Raw genomic sequence first — 7,293 nt, forward strand, 5'->3', positions numbered from 1 at the left:
GCTCCCTCTAGTTCTGAAGGACGGAGGGAAAGTTGCCAACGCTGCACTTCCAATCAGATAAGAAAAGACGCAGTCATCAAGGTTTAGGCCCAATGCATGTGTGCGCATTCACGAGCGGCAAAAAACGGGGGCTGCAAGTGTAAAAGTAGTGTAAGCGTGGGGCGGGATGGCACCGTGTGAGGGAGGTGTCACTCTGCGCACATACAGATAACTCCCCAAGAGAGAATGTGCATGTGTGCGTGTGTGTGTGTGTGTGTGTGTGTGTGTGTGCAGCCAGCGGTTTGAGACAGAAGCTGTCGAATTACGCGCAGCGGGCGTATTTTGAAATATTTATAAATGAGGAAGATTAGATCAGCAGCAGAAGAAGAACAGAATCGGCAGTGAAAATCAGGGAGGACTCCGGGGAATTCCAGCAAATTCTACTTCCTGCTGGATGCGGGAAAAAGTCATGTGAATTTGTTTCCAATGTGAGGAGAATAAGAGCAGCAAGTCAACTCAGATCAAAACATTAGAGCGTAAACTGTTAAAAATGTTGTCAGTGGTGAGCACCGGTAACTAAAAGCACTAATCATAAACATTAGCAACTGCTAAAGTGCTACACCAGCATGATATTTAGTGGAAGGTAATGCTTGACTTTTTTGAGTTTTATATCATGTTATAATGTAATTCCCTAGTAATTCCCTAATCAAAAACATACCTGGAGTGTTGCTTTGATTCTTTCATGCATCTTTGAGAAATCCTTTAATCTCCATGACAACCATTCAGCTGTGCAAAACCCCTGAACAAACATAGCGCTGCCTTTGAGGATGAATTTCCTCCTCTGAGCTGCAGTTTCCAACATTCCGAGCTTTTGCCTCACAGAGCATCCCTCCCTCACTCTGCTCCTTCAGACTAGCCAGCAGCAATTAGCAAACATATGCTGGAACTGTGCAGCTGCTGAGCTCATTACAGGAGCTACTTCTCAGAGTAAAACTGTTACTAAAGCGTTAATAGAGGAACAATGTTGTGATGACTTCCTGAAAGCAGAGTTTCAGAAAGGGCAGGAGTTTTTAAAGAGACAGAGGCCAAATTTCAAAGTGTTAAATTAGAAAGTTGAGTTTCTTGTAAGCCATGTTCGATATTTACAGCATTTTAAAAACTTCTGGAGGTAACATAGTTACTTGGTTGTGCTACAAAATAGCACTATGTGCATGGAAATGACATAAAACTGCCCCTTTAACTCCGGCTTCAAGTTTTCACCAGGAAGGCATCTTTAGACTCAGTTTTGTGTTTGTCAAATATTCCCAGAAGTATTTCGGGGTTATTTCAGAGCTGCTCAGCAGAGAAATAGAGACGTTCGACTCAGACAGGATACGTGTGTTAAAGTATTTGTGTGTCAGAGGGAGGGGCCCCTAACCGTCTCAACAGCAGAGTGGACGTAGCCGAGCTGAACGGAGCCAAACCCTGTGGCGCGGCCCACGGGACGGGTTCTGCACACGCACATTGCATGTAGAAGAACTGGCCTCCCGTATGGGACCTGAGTCCGCCTCGTACATCCATCTCAACTGACACCTCCTCCCTGGCGGACGGCAGCGTGTGCGTGTACGCGTGTGCTGAAATCACGAGGTGGGAAATCCCGTTGTGAGGCGAGAATACACGGTGTGTGTGTGTGTGTGTGTGTGTGTGTGTGTGTGTGTGTGTGTGTGTGTGTGTTGGTGTGTGTGTGTCAGTGGGTAGGAATCAGGCAGCAGGCAAATCTGGGGTCAAAATCTAAGTTGACTTTATTAAAAGTCTTGTACTTTGGCAGCGCCTCATTTCCTCCCTCCTGCAGAGCAGGTGGACTGGAGGACATGAGGGAGCTGGGACCAGCTGCTGTCTATCAAATGCAGATTAATCAGTTTAGGGCGAACATGTGGAGAAAAGCTGCAGTTACAGACTCCTGTTTAGCTCGTTTTAGCATTGTTTATGGTAAATAGAAATGTAAAAAGCAGTGTGTCGCAGCCAGCAGGATCTCAAAAGGAGCAGCAAAAGCAAGTGAGATGGATTAGCAGTGCTTGCTAACAACTAACTGTGACATCCAGGATGTGTTGCTGTGGAATATCGTCTCTGATTCCCAGATACTGAGCTGTTAGCATGTCATGACATGTCATGGAAATATGAGACTGCTACAGGATGAGCAAGGTTTAGCTAGTTATAATTCAAAATATTTGAAATTCCTGAGTTTGATGAAGACCATAATGATGATTCAACAAGTCGGTATAATAGTTCAAACAGTTTAGTGTTAGAAAAATCAGATTCAGACCCATTTTTAAAGAAAACTTCAATTTTTAACCCAAAATCAGGAAACGGGAACTTCGAAATGTATATATTTCTATAAAATTTTCATTCTATTTAATATTTTTTATTAATTTTTCACTCATTGCCTCGTTCTTTGTGAGCAGGAAGCCTGGAAACGTTTTTGTTTCTATACAGGGGTTCTGCGTAGACTTACAGTGGAGTCAGTATCTTCTTTAAGCAGAAAAGTCCAAATTTCATAACAGTAATAATACATCAAATTTTTATTTTGCGTTTCTGGACACTACAAGAGAAAAATACACACACACACACACACACACACACACACGCACACACACACGCATACACACACACATATATATATGTGTTTGTGTGCGTGTGTGTACATATTTTAAATACAAAAATTTACCCTTTTAAAACAGGAATATGCTCACACTTTACCAGAGCAAACGGCTGGACAAATCTGTACCAAAACCCAAAGGGATTTATTCTATCACCTCATAATCTCATTTTTTATAGCACTTTATGTACATCCAGTTTATTAAACTTTTCATGTTACATCAGTATTAGGTGTATCTTTTCTATAGAAATCCATAAAAGGACTTCTGAGATGGTCCGTGACGCGCAAGCTAAACATTTTAGGAACAACGAAGGCCGTGAAGATAATAAATGGATTATTTATAGTGAGTCAGACCATTACCATGTAATTTATTTTTGCTAAGCCAGATTCTGACCTTATCCACTTTATTTTATTTTATTTTTTTTACACAGTACTACAATCTTTTATCTTTTTTTTAAACAGGGGGCTATGTTTGGAGGAGCCTTTGCTTTCCAGCTGCATTGTATCTCGAAACGAAAACCCCCACTTTCACTTTAAGTGAATTTTTTGAAACAAAGAGCCCTGGAGCTGGTTTCGGTTGAAAGGGGCCCGTTAATCCCCAAGTTGCCTAGTTAGATCAGCAATGAAATCAAGACACGCTCACTTTTGGAATATATCTTCCCTTAAAAAAAAAAAAAAATTGAAATAAACCATCTCATGGTTCGGCAATGACAGAACAAGATATGATCAAGGCAGCAGAGATTATTATCACATACACTCTTCCCCCTGTGGCCACAGCGTAACGCGGAGAAGATAAACTTAATCTAAAAACACAGAGATGGAGGGAGGAAACGGAGAGACAAGATCCTACAAGAGATGAGAACAAAAGAAAAAAAGCAGAAATGCAGAGGGTGAAAGGACTGAACGCAAAGAAAGGCAAGAAATGTATGATTCAATTAAAGAAAGCAATAGAAAGCATTAGGTAATGAACAGGTGAAAAGGTGTGCAAAGCAGGAGAAAAAATAAGTAAATAAATAAATAAAAGGAAAAATAAAAGCATTCCCTCTTCACAATCTTTAATTGGCTCATAAGAAGTAAATCCTCTGAGTTCTGTGAAAAGCTGGGAGCTGACGGCAGCCTTGTGCGTCCGGAACTCACCTCTCTCCTTTTAATCAATAAAAATGTACCGAACACACACACACACACACACACGCACACCCACAGACATTATACAAACACCTGCACTAAAGGTATGGTATCACATAGGGAGCTTATTATCACATCTTATTCCCAGCAGTCGTCCTTAAATAAGAGCAAAAGATTGCAGACCCTGCAGACGTGGAAGCAGGGAGGAGAAACTTCATCTACTTACACGCTTCCTGCCTCCTGCATCTGCATGAAATATAAATAGAGGTGACGCCTCGTACGTTAACCCAACCACTGGTTAGTTAGACCCCCGACTCTAACCATAAACAAAGACTGACGGAAAGCACAAGTCTGCCCAGAATCCTGCTAGTCAGCAGGCTTAGACCGAGCAAATAGCTCAGCTGAGTGTGTTGGTTCTTCGCCCTCTTTGCCCAAAATAAAAGATCTCTGTGGAGCACTCACAGTCAGAATTCACTCAGCAACACTAATAGAGCAAAAATATTACATTTCTACAAATACGAAACCAGACGACAGATTAAAAACTGAAGTCACTGAATAAAATATGGAGCTTAGAGAAAACGGTTCAACACCATAAACACGTCGCGGCGTGACGTCACGCCCGCAAGATCCCTGCTAGCCGACGACGACTGCCATCAGTTTTAGCTGTCAAGTTGTTAACGTAACGCTTTAAACCTGAAACGTAGGTGTGACACAGACACTTGTCAACACTACGACAACTAGGTAACAACGCCAGGAAAAAGTTTATATCGAAAAAAAGACGAAAAAAAGCACGGGAGGGGGATTTTGGTCACTTGTGCTAGTTTGACTTTAGCAAATTAACATGTAGATGTGCTGCAGATTTCGGTGTGTTTTGGTTTAGTTAAAAAAAAAAGGGGGACCCACACACTCACACACACACAAACTCTCTGATAGATCATCATTAACAGCAGGTGTTTAAGTTAGCAAAACAACCACCGCTACTGTTCAGACGATCCCTTATTAATAATCGCAAAATAAACATCAAACCTGAAAACACATGTTACTGGAATTGACTGAATGTTTTGTTCTGTCGGAATTTTTTTTTTTTTCTTTTGGTGTTGAATCCTAATAGTCGTGTTTTTGTCAGTTGCTATGGCAACGGGTCTGTATGTAGTGTAGCCGACACAAAGAGCAAAAAAAAAAAAGAGTACGAGTGGTTTTGAGTTGTTCTTCAATGGTTTTTCTGCGTTATTTTTCCCTTTGCTGTGGTGCACTGCTCTACATTAATAACACCTCCACCTCCAGGTTCCATTTATTTAAAGGTATTGGTTTCAGTGGGGCTACAGATGGCAAGTTAAAGAATCGTCTGTTTGCCCTCCAGCGTGGTGCGCATATGGAAAATTTCCAGATGTAAACAATAATATGCAACGTGTCCATAGCTCCACGTTTAAGACTTTGGAGCCTAAAGTTTGTAAAAAAGTGAATCAAAAATCTCCTGTTTGGGTGACTCATGGAGTTGACCGCTTTAAGAAGGTTCTGTTGTAACTGGCAGCACATCTGAACTTCTGTAAAAAAAACTAACAAAAAAAACTACATATATTAATAAAAGTTACGTAGCTGACAAGCAATGTACGCATTACAAATACAAGCCACATTATTAAACAATTACATCCGTATGTTTCCTTATTGAATGACATTTTGGAGTAAAGAATGCTCGTCTCGCCTTGTTGTTTTTCTAAGTCAGTGGTCTTCCTGTTTTCTCCCACTGACTCCGGCCCTGTGCTGACATTATTCCCATCATTAATTGCAGACCCATCAGTGATTGTGCGCGCATATCTGCAGACAAATGTGTCCCCGCAGCCAGCTCCGGTCACTGCAGGAAAGTCAGTTACAGGAGCCAATTAGGGGCCACGCACACACACACCCACACCCACACCCACACACAACCGGATGCCACATCCACCGTGCTCATTATTTGTCTAGCGGGCCAATGAAGCCAACATCTGCCCAGTGTGTGACCATCAGCACAGTGCTTCTCAGTCAATCTATTCCCACAGCATTTAAAGATGCAGTGGCATTAATTTCTCACATGAAACGTATTAATCCGTCTGTTCTCGCCATTTCTCAGCCAATTACTGTCCAAGCATCTCTCACTTCCTTCCTGTCTCCTGGTGGCTGAAATGGTCAGACGTGACAGGAGGATTACCGTTGACCTGAGGACATTTCTGTCATCTGATTCAACAGATCAATACATCATCCAGCATGGCAAGTATTAAGTATGGTTCAATTTGATCTTTTTATAGTTTGCTTTGAACAGATTGGTGCAGAATAAGGAAAACACCCATTTAGATTACGTTATTTTTCACACTGACATCATCATTTTCCATGGTGTCTCAGTGGCTTTGGAAAGATAGTTTTTAAAATGTGATGACAGATTTGTTTCCAAATCCCTCTCATAATTGTTGTCATAACTTCAGGGTTCCTGCAGGCCTCACCAACTCAAATTTGCACTATTTAAGGCCATTACAACGGAAATGTACAAAATAAATGTTTCTCTCTCTGTGTTCATTTTCTTGTCCTTCTCAGATGTATTTCCATCCATAGTAACAACTTCTTTCCAATAAAATTCTAAAATAGTTAAGAGTGATGCGTAATCATTGCGTTTAAAATCCACAACACCTCAGGCCCCAGAGTTTGTGTCACACCAAATGCTGCTTTGAGATCAGTGCTAGTAATAGCAGCGGCAGCTGTCGTTCTTTTGTGAGCTTTAGTTGTGCCAGGGAAGCAAAACTCTTATAGTTTTGGGGACTGTTTTTTTTTTTTTTTTTTACTTTTGCAGCCTTAGCCCCCATACTGACAAGTTTGCATTGAACAGTATGTGCCTAGCATCTTATGGGTTGACAACAAAAATAACCCAGTGGCAAAGACAAATGCAATTCAGCCAACTGGCAATAAATAAATAGTTTTACCCAAGAAGCACTTAAAGAAACTACCTGCCTAGTTACTAGCTAGGTAGGTAACTAGCTAGTGTAGCTAAAAGCAAGCTAGCTAGTGTAGGTAATAGAAAGCTAGTGTACCTACTAGCTAACTAGTGAAGCTAGTAGCAAGCTGGTTGGTGTACCTAGTAGCTAGCTAGTGTATTTTAAAAGCTAGTTACCGGTGGTGTCAACCTTAGTCACAGAACACAGTGAAGATCTCTGGGGGTGACTCAGATTTGCCTGACGGAAAAGTCTCATGAGAAAAAAACAACAAAGAATAGGATAGAATATACAAGATTAAACAATCCTGCCATGACAAAGTTTAAAACTTGTGGTTACCATATTAAAGGCCAACATACAATTTTTTAATGAATGTAAAGTATTCATTAAAAAATGAATTTTAGATATATAAATTTAAGAGTACAATTTTTTAAGGATCTGTGGACATCCTGTAGTCAGTGACAAGACAGTTTTCATATTATAGGGAATGCAAGACGCTACCCCAAAGTCATTATCGATAGATGGATATAGAATTAATATAACAAGGGTTATATACACACAGTGCATTAAAACAAACAAAAAAAACCTCTTGGTTTG

Source organism: Poecilia mexicana, unplaced genomic scaffold (genome assembly GCF_051168715.1).
Source record: "Poecilia mexicana isolate PSO_F unplaced genomic scaffold, ASM5116871v1 scaffold_10, whole genome shotgun sequence".
In the NCBI taxonomy this organism is placed as follows: Eukaryota; Metazoa; Chordata; class Actinopteri; order Cyprinodontiformes; family Poeciliidae; genus Poecilia; species Poecilia mexicana.